Source organism: Schistocerca gregaria, chromosome 11 (assembly GCF_023897955.1).
Source record: "Schistocerca gregaria isolate iqSchGreg1 chromosome 11, iqSchGreg1.2, whole genome shotgun sequence".
Lineage (NCBI taxonomy): Eukaryota > Metazoa > Arthropoda > Insecta > Orthoptera > Acrididae > Schistocerca > Schistocerca gregaria.
The window spans coordinates 79,096,544-79,112,326 of record NC_064930.1 but is presented as its reverse complement, the minus strand read 5'-3'; the positions used below and the strand labels follow the sequence as shown (position 1 = coordinate 79,112,326).

The window sequence follows — 15,783 nt, the reverse complement described above, 5'->3', positions numbered from 1 at the left end:
CCCCCCCCCCCCCCTCTTTTTAATTGTAAGCGGCAGTAGTGTGAACAAAAGCAAGCCGTGCCGCGAGCGGCGACAGGCCGTAAACACTCATTATCAGAATGCGACAAACAGTGCATGATACAGTATAGTAATGCATTTTCAGCTTAGAAAACATAAAGAACGGCACTTATCAGATCAAAGACAAGTAAGCAATCAATTCAAACCAGACGAAGCACGTGAAAAAGGAAGGGTACCCGTATAAATACGGACGGATCGCCTGACGCGTAGCAATGGCTACCTGGTAAAGCTTAACTGCTAACCTTACGACTCGAACCAAACTACTGTAGCTGTATCGTCATTCATTCGACCTAAATTGTGTCTCATCTTACAATGGACCAACTTTGTTATGATTTGGAGGTGCGGCCTAAAACTTCTCTCCCCCCTTGAATTTCGAATCTTAAATTTCAGGTGCGGCTTAGATTCGAGTAAATACGGTATTCATTCAAAGTAAGTACTATATCTTTGTCTGTAGCAAAAATAAAGTTTGCAGTCTTATACAAGTGCTAAATATTAAAAGGAGAAATGAATCATTGTCATTTAAGGTAATACCCAAGAGCTTCAGAAGATCTCTATATCTACATCCATACTCTGCAAACCGTGAGGTACCTGGCAGACAGTATGCCCCACTGTAAAAGTTATTACGGTCTCCGTTCCAGTTACATATGGAGCACGGGAAGAGTGGTTGTTTGAATGCCTCTGTGCTTGCGGTAATTATTCCGATTTTATTCTCACGATCCCTATGTGAGTGACATGAAGGCAGTTTTTGTATATTCCTTGGCTCATCATTTAAAGTCGGTTCTTGAATCTTTGTCAACAAGCTTTCTCAGGGTGGTTTATGTCTATTTTCCAGAGTCTTCCAGTTCAGTACCTTCTGTATCTCTCTTGACTCTCTCCCACAGATCAAACAAACCTGTGACCATTCGTGCTGCCCCCCCCCCCCCCCCCCCTCTGTATACATTTAATGTCCCCTGTTAGTCCTATCTGGCACGGCTCCCAAACAAATCAGCAATATTCCATAACAGTTCACACGAATGATTGACAAATAGTCTTCTTTGTAGACTGATTCCATTTCCCCAGTATTACGCCAATAAATTGATCACCTGCTTTACCCGTGACTGGACCTATGTGATCATTCCATTTCATATTCCTATAAAGTGTTACACCTAGGTATTTGTCTGAGTTGGCATATTTCCAGCAGTGACTTTTATAAAATTCTGAAAGGAGCAGTTGGAAGGTGTCTTCGTCAAGGAGATGATATCGATTTGCCTAAATACGCAAAGATATTAGATTCCGAGTATTGGGCAGAAACTCCTGGGAGCTTCTGATATTTGGTGAAGGTGAAATTAAAAAGTTGTCCTGCAAATTTCACTTAAATGAAACAGAAGGAACTCATGGTTTCTGTGAAAATCTTCAGGAAAATATATTCTCAAGTATATTACTTCCCGAGAAAGGTACAAATGCAGTATCATCCAGTGAATGTGAAAGGAGTTTCTCTTAAATGGGTCATGTAGTTACTTCATCTGGGTAGCCTGTATGCTTGTACGGACAGCTTCTGCTCTGCTAGCCCTCAGGATAGTAGCCCCCCCCCCCCCCCCCCCCCCAAATCATTTCAAATCTTACATCTTCCTTGTGATTACTGGTACCTTGTTTTCTGAGAAATAATGCACCTATTGTGTGTTTCTAGCATGAACAAAATTGTGCTATCTACTAAACTGAGTAGAAAGGATTAAAATATAAAATCTTCATTATCTTGTTAGTTTCACAATGGAACCTGTAAACTCCATAATTTACAAATTGTTTCACTTTCCAGCAGAAACCTCAGACTCTTTGCAGATGGTGCAGTTATCTAAAATGAAGTTCTGTCTGAAAGAAGCTGCACAAATGTTCAGTTAGATCTTGATCATATTTCAGACTGGTGCAGAGATTGGCAACTTGCTTAAATGTTCAAAAATGTAAAATTCTGCACTCCACAAAATGAAAAAAATGTGGTAGCCTATGACTATAGTATCATTGAGTCACATTTGGAATTTGACAACTCATACAAAGACTGGTGTGTAACACTTTGTAGGGGTATGAAATGGCATGATTGCGTGGGTGCAGTCGTGACTCAAGCAGGTGGCAGATTTCGATTTATTGCTGGAAAACTGGAGAAGTGCAACTGGTCCACAAAAGAGATGCTTACAAATCCGTCGTGGCATCCATCCTAGAATTTTGCTCAAGTATGTGGGACCTGTACCAAATGGGACTAACAAGCGATATTGAGCATATACAGAGAAGGGTGGTGTGCAAGTTCACAGGTTTGTTTGGTCTGTGGAGAGTGTCACAATGGTACTGAAGGACTGAACTGGAAGACTCTTGAAGATAGATGTAAACTTCCCTGAGAAAATTTGTTATAGTTTAAAGAATCAGCTATAAATGATGACTCTAGGAATGTACTACAACCCCACTGTATTGCTCACATAGAGATTGTGAAGATTAGAGTAATTACTGCATGCACAGAAGCGTTCAATCAATCATTCGTCCTGTGCTCCATATGTGAATGGAACAGGAAGAAACCCTACCAGCTGGTACAATGGGACATACGTGTACCGTGCATGTCACAGTAGTTTGCAGAGAATTAATGTAGATGTAGATGTAAAAAGTGAGACATGTTAAACGTGAAGGTGTGTTTAGACGGGCCATACCTTATGTAATATTTCACGGCAATAGCATTGCCGTCAACAGCGTTACAGTGCGACTGAAGTAGACTGGGCAGTATGCTGACTTTGCACCCTGTTGCGGGTAATTGCTGACACATTGCCGAGAGGGTTGCCAGTGATATTCAGAGGGGCTGGAAAAAGTTTACCTCTATCGTTGTCTGTAGACGCTTCCCTCTAACTCTCTCACTCACCTTTGTTTCCTACTCGGCCACACCAGCAGTGCTGCAGTTGTGTGTCTGAGTGAAAACAGTACCCTTTCACTTTTCTTTGGAAGTCTGTGTGTGTCCACGTAGCCAGCCATCTGTCTTCTTAGTTGTTGGGATTTTGTGATTTACAGTTATGAAAACATGGACAAACAAGAGAACTATGAATTTCATAAATTTGATTAATCTACTGTCAGCTATGGAATGTCAAAAGTAATGCCCACACAGACTGCAGTATGAAAAAACAGCAAGAAGTTGCCGATGAGCTCCGAATTGTCAGCAACTGGAAGCAGTTAATTCCATAAATTATCTGGGAGTACGCATTAGGAGTGATTTAAAAAGGAATGATCATATAAAGTCGATCGTCGGTAAAGCAGATCCCAGACTGAGATTCATTGGAAGAATCCTAAGGAAACGCAATCTGAAAACAAAGGAAGTGGGTTACAGTACACTTGTTCGCCCACTGCTTGAATACTGCTCAGCAGTGGGTGACTGTACCAGATAGGGTCGACAGAAGAGACAGAGAAGATCCAACAGAGAGCAGCGCACTTCGTTACAGGATCATTTAGTAATCGCCAAAGTGTTACGGAGATGATAAACTCCAGTGGAAGACTCTGCAGGAGAGACGCTCAGTAGCTCGGTACGGGATTTTGTTCAAGTTTCGAGAACATACCTTCACCGAAGAGTCAAGCAGCATATTGTTCCCTCCTACGTATATCTCGCGAAGAGACCGTGAGGATAAAATCAGAGAGATTAGAGCCCACACAATCCTTCTTTCCACAAGTAATACGAGACTCTAATAAAAGGGAGAACCGATAGAGGTACTCAAGGTACCCTCCGCCACACACCGTCAGGTGGCTTGCGGAGTATTGATGTAGATGTAGATGTAGATGTAGATGTAGATCCAAAAAATTGCAACATCTTCAAACATGTGCTTAATGTGAGGCAATAGAGTCGCATAAGAAGAGTGGAATTCAGGTGGCTGTTCATCCACACAATTTGCATTTGATGCCACATGTTTCATCTTTCTCAAGACATGTCTGAACAGGAACTGATAGTTGTACACAATGGTGTGTGTTGTTGAACAAAAATGAAATGTAAAAGAAAAAATGCATTTTTAGTTCATATTTCCCATAGTGAAAATCTTTCAGTGCTCCTACCAAAGCATTGCATACTTCTGGTGACAAGAGGTTTATTGATCAATTCAGAGAGGTCCATTAAACTTCTGTACAAATCAGCAGTAGCTAAAAACCAAAGGATGATCGCCAGCTGGCTTTTGATTGGTATACGCTCTCTCATATTTGTATCAGTTTTAACAGTTACTGGACCAATTGCTTGTATGAGATATACAAAATTGTTATGATATTCTGATAAAATTCGGGAACTGTTATCAGTTCATTAGCTAAATTTTCTAAAGCATTTTGCTTATTTAAAAAATAGTGCATCCACGAAGTGAATTTTTTCTCATTCTTTCTAACTTGATTCCTCGTGTGTTGTAAAAGCAGTAGAGCCGCGCTCAGTTCCACTAGCTCTTGTTTGTCTATTTTGTGGCAAAACGCAATAATGTGGCCGCTTTATAAACACATTTGGACCGGAAATGTCTTGCTGCAAATATTTGCAGGCGGTAGTGGCCTGTATTGTTGCAGTACATGTGGCTGCAATTTGTGTGGCCACAGTGTTGCCAGACAATGTTGTTGAAATACATCGCTGTCGGTATGTGATTTTTATGGGCTGTGTAAACTTACCTTCAAACATTTTTTAGTAGCTTAAGTCATATGCTACATGTGAAGAAAATTAACTCTTTCTAGTTAAAATTTAGAAAAATTGAGGTGAATGTTGTTCAGAATTGCTAACAAAGACAAACATTTTATGTATGCAACTCCATACAAAGGCATCAATTTGTGTGTGACATGCAAGAGAAATACTTTACATATATAATTTACAGATATAATTCCTGCAGTTGTTAACTATGTGTAATGTGATTTTTCCCTTGATAGAAACACTATATTGAAACTTTTGTAGTTTTCACCTTGGCATCTTCTTTCAAAATACAGTGAAAGCTTTGACTTTCAGTGGCTGGAGTTTACAGGCAGGACATTCACTCTTTGAAAAAGTATTGACTTAAGGCAGCATTTCTCAACCTTTCAGAATTTGGGACCCAAATTTCAGTTATAATTATCATCATGACCCCTTGCCCCCTTCCCTCATATGATGAGATGTAATTTTGTTTCTGCATTGTGTAGTTAGGATCAGCTCAAACAAATAGTACTCAGTCATTTATGCATTGCAGAGTGTCGATGGAAAGCATCATTTTGTTTCCCGTTACAGTCAGACTGATTTTTAAAGTGGAATTTTGTGTGCTCATTCAATAGAGTGCTCCCAGATTAATCTAGTGCCATATTTGTTTTATCAGTATCTATCAATAGAGACATATTAAAAACAAAGATTCCAAGACTTACCAAGCAGGAAAGTGCCGGCAGACAGGCACAATGAACAAAACACACAAACACACACACAGAATTACTAGCTTTCGCAACCGATGGTTGCTTCTTCAGGTAAGAGGGAAGGAGAGGGAAAGACGAAAGGATGTGGGTTTTAAGGGAGAGGGTAAGGAGTCATTCCAATCCCGGGAGCGGAAAGATTTCCATTAGGGGGAAAAAAGGACAGGTGTACATTCGCGCACACACACACATATCCATCCACATATACACAGACACAAGCAGACATATTTAAAGGCAAAGAGTAAGGGCAGAGATCTCAGTCGAGGCGGAAGTACAGAGGCAAAGAAGTTGTTGAAAGACAGGTGAGGTATGAGTGGCAGCAACTTGAAATTAGCGGAGGTTGAGGCCTGGCGGATATCGAGAAGAGAGGATATACTGAAGGCCGAGTTCCCATCTCCGGAGTTCGGATAGGTTGGTGTTGGTGGGAAGTATCCAGATGACTCGGACGGTGTAACACTGTGCCAAGATGTGCTGGTCGTGCACCAAGGCATGTTTAGCCTCAGGGTGATCCTCATTACCAACAAACACTATCTGCCTGTGTCCATTCATGCGAATGGACAGTTTGTTGCTGGTCATTCCCACATAGAAAGCGTCACAGTGTAGGCAGGTCAGTTGGTAAATCACGTGGGTGCTTTCACACGTGGCTCTCCCTTTGATCGTGTACACCTTCCGGGATACAGGACTGGAGTAGGTGGTGGTAGGAGGGTGCATAGGACAGGTTTTACACCGGGGGGCGGTTGAAAGGGTAGGAGCCACCTTCTGGAGATGGGAACTTGCCCTTCAGTATATCCTCTCTTCTCGATATCCGCCAGGCCTCAACCTCCGCTAATTTCAAGTTGCCGCCGCTCATACCTCACCTGTCTTTCAACAACTTCTTTGCCTATGTACTTCCGCCTTGACTGACATCTCTGCCCGAACTCTTTGCCTTTACAAATGTCTGCTTGTGTGTGTGTATGTGCGGATGGATATATGTGTGTGTGTGCGCGAGTGTACACCTGTCCTTTTTTCCCCCTAAGGGAAGTCTTTCCGCTCCCGGGATTGGAATGACTCCTTACCCTCTCCCTTAAAACCCACATCCTTTCGTCTTTCCCTCTCCTTCCCTCTTTCCTGAAGAAGCAACCATCGGTTGCGAAAGCTAGCAATTCTGTGTGTGTGTTTGTGTGTTTTGTTCATTGTGCCTGTCTGCCGGCGCTTTCCCACTTGGTAAGTCTTGGAATCTTTGTTTTTAATATATTTTTCCCACGTGGAAGTTTCTTTCTATTTTATTTACATTGTTAATAGAGACAGTAAGACTCAAAGGATAACCACTGTTCCAGCGATGATGTGACTGCCCTGACTGGTGCAGACGGCTTCCAACAAGCATGCAGAGTTATTGAGTTGCTGCTGGATTTCTATTTATTCTTTGTGTTTTACTGCCCTTTATAATCAGTATCAATAAAAAAAATATGTCATTACATTACTCTGAGAGTGGCCTATGAAATGGACAAGTAAAATTCAGATTTAAAAATAATTTTGTTTGTTAGAAAGAATTGAACTGGCAAATACTTGACGACGGACCAAGCTGTCCCTCGGAAGCCTACTTAGTGAGTTCGTGTGACAAATCGAGGGATATACAATAGGGCGGTGGAAATGAAAGTGGTCATACGATTGGATGTTAATGTATGAGTTCATAGATAACAAAATGCAGCATGTCGTTCTCAATGGAGCCTAGTCTTGTGAAGTAAGAGTGATTTCAGGAGTGCCACAGGGAGTGTCGCAGGATCGTTGCTATTCACAATATATATAAATGACCTTGTGGTTAACATCGGAAGTTCACTGAGGCATTTTGCGGATGATGCTGTAGTATATCGAGAGGTTGTAACAATGGAAAATTGTGCTGAAATGCAGGAGGATCTGCAACGAACTGACACATGGTGCAGGGAATGGCAATTGAATCTCAATGTAGACAAGTGTAATGTGCTCCGAATACATAGAAAGAAAGATCCTTTATCATTTAGCTACAATATAGCAAGTCAGCAACTGGGAGCAGTTAATTCCATAAATTATCTGGGAGTACACATTAGGAGTGATTTAAAATGGATTAACCATATAAAATTAATCGCTGGTAAAGCAGATTCCAGACAGAGATTCATTGGAAGAATCCTAAGGAAATGCAGTCCAAAAACATTGGAGGTAGGTTACAGTACACTTGTTCGCCCACTGCTCAAATACTGCTCACTGGTGTGGGATCTGTAACAGATAGGGTCGATACAAGAGATAGAGAAGATCCGACGCAGAGCAGCCCACTTCGTTACAGGATCATTTAGTAATCGCGAAAGCGTTACGGAGATGATAGATAAACTCCAGTGGAAGACTGTGAGAGAGAGACTCAGTAGCTCAGTACGGGCTTTTGTTGAAGTTTTGAGAACATACCTTCACCGAAGAGTCGAGCAATATATTGCTCCGTTCTACGTATATCTCGTGAAGAGACCATGAGGGTAAAATCAGAGAGATTAGAGCCCACAAAAGAGGCATACCGACAATCTTTCTTTCCAGGAACAATATGAGACTGGAATAGAAGGGAGAGCTGATAGAGGTACTCAAGGTACCCTCCGCCGCACACCTCAGGTGGCTTGCGGAGTGCGGATGTAGATGTAGATATAACCACACTCCGTGATGCGCACACCACGTGTACGCCTACCATGTGATTCACAGTGGTTGAGAGCGTAGTGGGGGCTGCGTCAGTGTGAGTGAAGCAGTGCAAAGGGTATGATGGCGCTGTCAGGAGAGCAGAGGGTATTCATTGTGGAAAGTAACATGACAACAAAGGCTGTAGAAACGATGTGGTCAGTTGTTTGTTTGAAGTTTAAAGGTGTCAAAGTGCCAGCAAATAGTGCTATGCAATGCTTAGTCTGAAAATGGTGTCAGACAAGACCTGTAGGAAAAAAAAAGTAGTAGTTTTGAAATGTGCCCACACACCAGAAAAGGTGTCTGCAGTTCACCAGAAAAATGCTTCATAGTCCTACCAAATCAAACTGACACCTGTCACAAGAGACCGCTATGTCACATCGGTTGTGTGGTCGAATAGTCAGACTGGCCCTACATGTGCATCCCTGCTGTGTGTCTGTTGTTCAAGCATTAAAACCAGCAGGTGTTCCTCTGCACATTCAGTTTTGTGAACAGCTTGGACACAGATCCGTTCTTTGTCTGATGGAGTCTGGTTGCACACAAGTGGGTATGTCAACTCACAGAATCGCAGGTTCCAGGCAGCGGAGAATGCGCATAACTTCCGTGGAACACCGTTGCCCTGTTGGGCACACTGCAGTGTGTGCACGTTGCATTATTGGTCCCATCTCCTTTCGTCAGATGCTGACTTTGGCACATTACATTGCCTTTGAACCACTTGTGGCAGCATTAACGGAGGAGGAAAAGGCCTACATTTACTTCCAACGGGATGGAGCAACTGCCCACACAGCCGGCCAAACTTCGGAGCGCTTCACACGGTCCTTACGACTGACAGAGTTGTTAGCGGAGGTCAGTCTGGTCGCAGCCCTAGTTGCACAATGAGGTCACCTGATCTGTCGGTATGTGATTACTTCATGAGAAGAGCCCTCAAGTCTGAGGTGTGTCGAACTCCTCTCGTAATCTTCAAGAACTGCAGCAGAACATTCCTGATGAGACTGCAGAAATTCCAGCAGTCCAGCTTCGATCTGCCTTCGGCAACTTGCTGACCGGTGTCCAAAAGTGCTGAGAGGTGGACGGTGGTCACTTTCGACATCTGCTATAATGAGGCTAGCACTTTATTTCCGTTCTCCTGAGTTGTTTCTTTTTACCCTACAACCCTGTTCTTTGGGCCATTTTTATTTTTGCCAACCTGTACAACTGTAGGGAACACATTGCAATGAGAAGTTTAGAGTGATTACAGCGTGTGTAGAGGCAAATAAGCAGTCATTCTTCCTGCACTCCGTATGTGAATGGAATGGAAAGAAGCTCTAACAAGTTGTTCAGTTGGAAGTTCATTTGTCAGGGTGTTCAGAGTGTGGATGTAGACGTAGATAAATTTGCAACAAAATGTGTTTTAAGTCACCTTTTTGGTGGCATATGTTTAATTTTAGTATGGAGAATAAGAACAGTGTATTCTATTATTTTGTCTGCAACCAGCTGTGTTAACTTTTCTCCTCCACCAGTGTCCATTGTTTTTGAAGCATCAATATTTTATCTTCAGGTGATTGAGCTTGGTAATTGACATTATATACGAGGGCTATCCACAAAGTACATTACGTTTTGATTTAAAGTATTGCAATTTTTTTTTATTATATACAGATGAAAGCCACGCTTAAATACTACTTTTCTACATAGTTGCCATTTAAATTAAGGCACTTATCGTAGCGATGGACGAGCTTGGAAATTCCTTAATCGTAAAATTCGGACGCCTGCGCCTTCAACCATGTGGTTCTCTCTTTTGGGACAGAAAAGGTGTGATTTTTGTGGGTTTCCTGGAAAGAGGCACTACAATAAACTCTAAAAAAATTGTCAAACTCTGCACAACCTCAGAAGAGCAATACGAAACAAGCGCAGGGGAAAGTTGGGCTCAAAGATCTTGCCGCTTCACAACAACGCCCGGGCCCACACGGCAAATGCCACTCGTGAAGTTCTCGAATCTTTTAAGTGGGAGTTGTTTCCTCGTCCGCCGTACAGTCCCGACCTGGCACCGAGCGACTTCCACTTACTCCCAGCACTGAAGAAGTGATTGGCTGTGCAGCATTTTGATGACGACGCACTGCTTCAAGAAGAGGTAACCACGTGGTTGAAGGTGCAGGCGGCTGAATTTTATGACGAAGGGATTTCCAAGCTCGTCCATCGCTACGATAAGTGCCTTAATTTAAATGGCAACTATGTAGAAAAGTAGTATTTAAGTGTGACTTTCATCTGTATATAATGAAAAAAATTTCAAATACTTTATTTATTTTTAATTCCAAAACGTAATGTACTTTGTGGATAGCCCTCGTACCTCCACAGATATATTTGGTTATCATAAGCCAGCATCACAAGGTAAACACACCAGAGGATGCTGGGCATTTGTGCTTCAGACCTAACTCTTGTAGCAGCTCTGGTACGTTTGTCGTATATAGATTAAAAAGACATCAAGAATTATTATTATTATTATTATTATTATTATTATTATTATTATTTGGTCAACTTGGGCCCATGTGTGACAGCTGATTTATGACATTGTATTGTTTTCCTTTTTTTGGCTTCCAAATTCTTGTGCATTCTTCTTCTTCTTCGTTCTGTCCATGTCATACCTCTCCTCTTTAATGCTTTCTTCTGGGAAAACCATTAAGATTTTTTAAGATCACTTAATTCAAATTTCTCTGCTGTGGCTCTATCTGTTAGCTCCAACTCCTGTCATATGATATAAACAACATTTTGGTTTTTGGATTTTTCTCAAAAAAAGTTGAATATTTATTGTCAGTCACTTGTTATACAGTCTTTTTAAGTGGCTATAAAATGGAATCTTCTGCTTTCCCATTGTATCTATTATATTCTCAGTTTTCAAAACCCATTTTCGTACTTAGTACAGAATTTGTTTTACAGCTATTCTTCTTTCTTTATTCCTTCCTTCCTTCCTTCCTTCCTTCTCCTTCCTTCACCAAATTATTTAAATGTTTAGCTGTGCTTGTGGTGAGGTATCTTAAGGCATACACACACTTGGTCTTAATTGCTACATTGTAATGCTTCAATTTTGTATTCAGAGATAAGCATTTTTTATTGTATATATTCTTTGTTAAGTTGAAAGACATCTCCATTTCTCTGTATCTATTTATGTTAGCTCTGTTGTCCACAGCATTTGGCTGGATTATTTCTACCAATTCCCATATTTCGATTTATTTATTTTCAAATAATATTTGTATTTGAGTTTCTTTCTGTTGCCTTTGGAGAATATTTATCTGTTTGATTGCACATTTTAGGTTCTCTCTTAAGATCGCTTAATCGTCAGCTAAATATAAGCGAGAGTCAGTTTAAAGTCTCCCTCTCTAAATTTCCATTCCATTTATTCACTCTTCTTCTGTTCTTTCTTCATTCTCGCACAACTTTTTCCAAGTGCAGTTGAGTAATAATGGAGACAGTCCAACCCTCTACCTCATACCTTTTTCAATTTTGAAAGGTTTTGTTGTTTCACATAAGAAGTTAACTTTGGAAATTTAGTCAAAGTTTTCTCAGTGACTGCCATTGTTTTATTGTCAGTGCTAGACATAATTAAGAAACACATGTTGATAATAGATTAAAGTTTAAATTTTAAAATGTTGTGCCAATTGATTCAGTTTTTTACAGGAAATGTGATTGTAGATATTAAGAGCCAATAGAAAGAAGCATGTTGCAGATACAGATGTGCAGTTCTAATTTTTATTAATGTTCATTCTCGCTCTCAGTTCATCTGTACTCCAAAGGCACGAGATGTATACTACCTAACTTACGACAATGCAAAAGGATAAAATGGCAACAGACTAGGCTTATCTGTAACATTGACACTTGCGCTGTGAGAGAGAGAGAGAGAGAGAGAGAGAGAGAGAGAGAGAGAGAGAGAGAGAGAGAGAGAGAAACAACTGCCAGGATTTCTCTTCAAAATGACGTATGTATGATATCTGTACAATGGTTGGTTCTTGAGCAGTAAATAATTGAAAGTTTTCCTGGACTTTATGAACACCCTCTACATAACACTGCCACAGTTGATTTTAGGTCTCTTCATATTTACTGAATCACAATGTTCCCTTCTTGTTGATCAGCATTGTAGCATACAGAAGCTTCAATACTTGATAAACATCAGTAAGCTACATTACTTAAAACCGTGTTACAAAATTTACTCGTGGCAGATGATGTTTACATCTGGATTACACAGCTAGGGCTGCCTACTGGGCACTGACTACATAATGTCTACAAGCTCACTTCCAGGTACTGGTTTACATTATGGAAGGCAACCACGGACTGGCTGAAGCAGTGTTTGCCACACCTGCTTATAGATGCTCATAATATGGGAAATTACAGTTTGTTGGAAAATAGCTACTAAGCCTTACTTACACCGGAGCTGCATCTTGCGACATAGTGGCACGCTATGTAAGTGTGGCACGCGTTGCCTAGTAGCACGCTACAAAAGGCACTGTCTTGCAGTCTACGCCAGGTTCGCACAGACTCTGTGGCACACTGAGCAAGGCTTGCAGACACTGGGTGATCAAGTAATTGCAGTGGTGGCGTAGTTGGTCAATGCACATGCAGCTAACAATGAAAATCAACAGAAAAGAAAAGTGTGGCGAAAGAGAAGAACATTTAGAGAAGGCTAGTATGCTAAGAGATTTAGCAGCAGATGATGCTGTCTCATTTAGTAATTTTAAGAGAATGTCCAATGAAGACTTTAATTATGTACTGCAGTTGACACTTACAGCACGGCGCCCGTATGCCATACGGGTGCGGCCGCCCTGACGTTGGCGACGGCGCCCGTATACCGTACGTGCGAGCCTTTATTTGGCTCCGTAAGCACGTTTAGTGTGTCTCCGAAGCAGTTTTGTCAACTAATGTGGACGTACTTCGTTCTTCTTCCGCAAGAGGCAAGCACTTATTGGGTATCTCATCCTGGGAGCGACTGTGAGCACTGCAAAGTCGAAGTTACCTGCAGTTCATTCACAGGTGTTTACGATCGTGAAAATATCGTGTAGCGAGTTGACGGAGGCAGAGATCTTGGATATTCTTTATGGAGAGGAAAGATCTGAAGTTGATCATTCTGACAAAGAGGATTCGTACTCCACAGACGAAACCAGTGACGATTCAGGTATGTATATGTCTCAAATGTTCATAAAGTGCCCGTTTGCCCGAAAAACTTTGAGTGGTGGTAAAAGCTGTTTTGCCACTTCTTTATAGTGTCAACTGTCAAAGAGAACACTAGGTAGAATGTATTCCTAGTAGACTTTATTCACAGAGTGGGGAAGAAATTGTCTGACAAGTGCGGAAATATTTTTTAGCAACAAGCCGCTTCATCCTTACAAATTGAGAGGACATTTGCAAGGCACTTTGCAGAGAAGGTCCCACCCACTGCAAACAAGGTGAATGCTACTAGGTACTGCAAAGTATGTTCAGACAGGGGGAAGAAAGAGACGGGTAAGCACATCAGGAAGGACGTAGATGGTGGTGTAAGGACTGTGGTGTTGGCCTTTGCGTCCCACTGTTCTTCCAGGATTCTGACACGAAGGCTAACTACATCTGAACTATTAAAATACTCTAGTTTACAGGTACTGGCAGTCAGTCAGTCAAGTGATATTTTATTTTAAATTTAGATACAGTAATAATGGCATTACTGAAGAGAGAGATCATGTAAAACTTTTTTATCCACAATATTTTTGCGTTTTCTTTTTTTAATTATAACACCCATTTGTATTTTATATTGTACAATAAACTCACTATCATGTAAAGCTCTTACACTTTCCTTTTAAATAATGCAAGAACCATATTCCTATCATTTTCCTGTTCTTTGCAATCTAATTTCAAACATCCATTAAATATGCCAGTTCACAGCCAAGTGCCGGGTGTAAAGAGGGCAGTGTTGAAAGTGTTAACTACTACTCTTATTCTAAAGAAAGGTACTAACTACCAAGACAGTATTTCACCAAGAATCTGCCTATCACATTGCGATTTGTAGATGCAGGAGATTCGTGTAAGTCACTTATGTACTTACTCAGAGTATCATATTCTACTATTTCCCTCATTGTGCCAGAAGTATGTGAAGATACTTCATCTGTGTTACAAAATTATCTGCATTACTAACTTGATAAAAAAATTCGTACAATGAAACTAACTTACAAGCCAAATTAAGAATAATGAAAACAGAATATTCCATTTATCTATGTAACAATTATTGCTTAAGTAACCAATATTGCTGGAGCACTTCGTTAGTTTCAGGAATTTCAATAAATTCATCAATCTCATTGTACACACAAACAATTTGATAGTTATCTTCAGGAGAACAGTTATTGCAACACCGGATTCTAATTCGAGTAATAGCTTCGGGTTGCTGTGATTTTGTTTTTTGTACTTACCCAATGCCAATTTGAACTGCACACTTGCAAAGAAGTGCTTTGCATACGATTGGCTTGTCGATGGAATTTCCTCAGTTCCTTTCCAGTGTATTCGACACAGACACCCCACTCGTCTCTAGTGGTAACACTTTTCAGATTATTGCACGCTTCTCCAGCTCTAGTGTTGCTCTCCATGTGTCATATCTTCCCTTAAAAAAATTGTTACTTTTGTTTTGTGGCATTTTTCATGTGATGTATTATATTTTACAGACTGTAAGACATTACGGACTACAATATTCACTGACATTTTTTAAGCAATTAAAAAAATAGCATTTTTTATTAGATTGCAAAGCCAGTCTGAAGAAATTTCTAGTTTTTAAAATAAAACTGACCTTTAAAATCCCTGAAAACTGCCATCTGAACTACTACTTCGTCCGCCTCTTTGTCATCATCATTGTGTACTTCCTATATTGAGAATGGTACTTACGCCGCACTTCTTGAAAGATTTAACAATAACGTCTTCTCTCGCTTGAGACCACTTCTGTTTCACCCACTGACACATTTGTTTCGTTGTAGGTCGTTTTAAAGCTCTCTTCGGCGTGAATTCATGTTGGATTTCATCCGTGTCTACTATTCCTCTCTCATATATGCTTTAAATGGTTTATTTGTTGAGACATGAAGAGGTTGCAGTTATGAAATAAGTCCTCCCAGAATAACCGCTAGCTCTGTATTTCCCTATCCCAATTTTTCTTTCACAGAAGTTTTTGAATAACTACTAAACTGATCTAGCACAAGAAGAGAACTCTTCTTCAGTAAAGCACATTTCCTTTTCCCGCCCACTCTGTTAATCCATAATTTCATACCAGCCTCGTCTGTCCGACCCTTGTCCTGTACGTGAACAACCACCACCTGGCGGTATTTCAGAAGCTTCTGACATTGTTTTGCACTTGAAAATAATCATCGAATCAAGTTTAGTATCGTCAGCACAAGATGGAAGGGCAGCAGTGTAGCGCATTTTTTTCAAGGCCACTTGGTTTTGTATTACACGCTTAGCACCTTTCATTGCAACAGTTCTGTTACTCGACACATCAAATGTCAGGAGTTTCATCCATATTTGCTATTTGGCTTAATTCCACACTAGTTTTCTTCTGATGTCAAATAATAAAACGATGGAAAGAAAATATTATCTCTTTGTACTCTTGTGGCATTTTCTGACATTTTGATTTTGGTTCATATGCTAAGCCCATGACGCTTCATAAACCTGTAGCGACAACCAATTCCACCCTTAAAGTCTATT

The 15,783-nt window shown here is 40.7% G+C and overlaps 1 protein-coding gene across 7 annotated transcripts in view; it reads left to right on the top strand.

Moving 5' to 3' along the window:
* The window catches only part of LOC126295142 (sorting nexin-13-like), a 324,588-nt gene that overhangs the window by 50,598 nt on the left and 258,207 nt on the right, over positions 1–15,783 (top strand). The window lies entirely within an intron of this gene.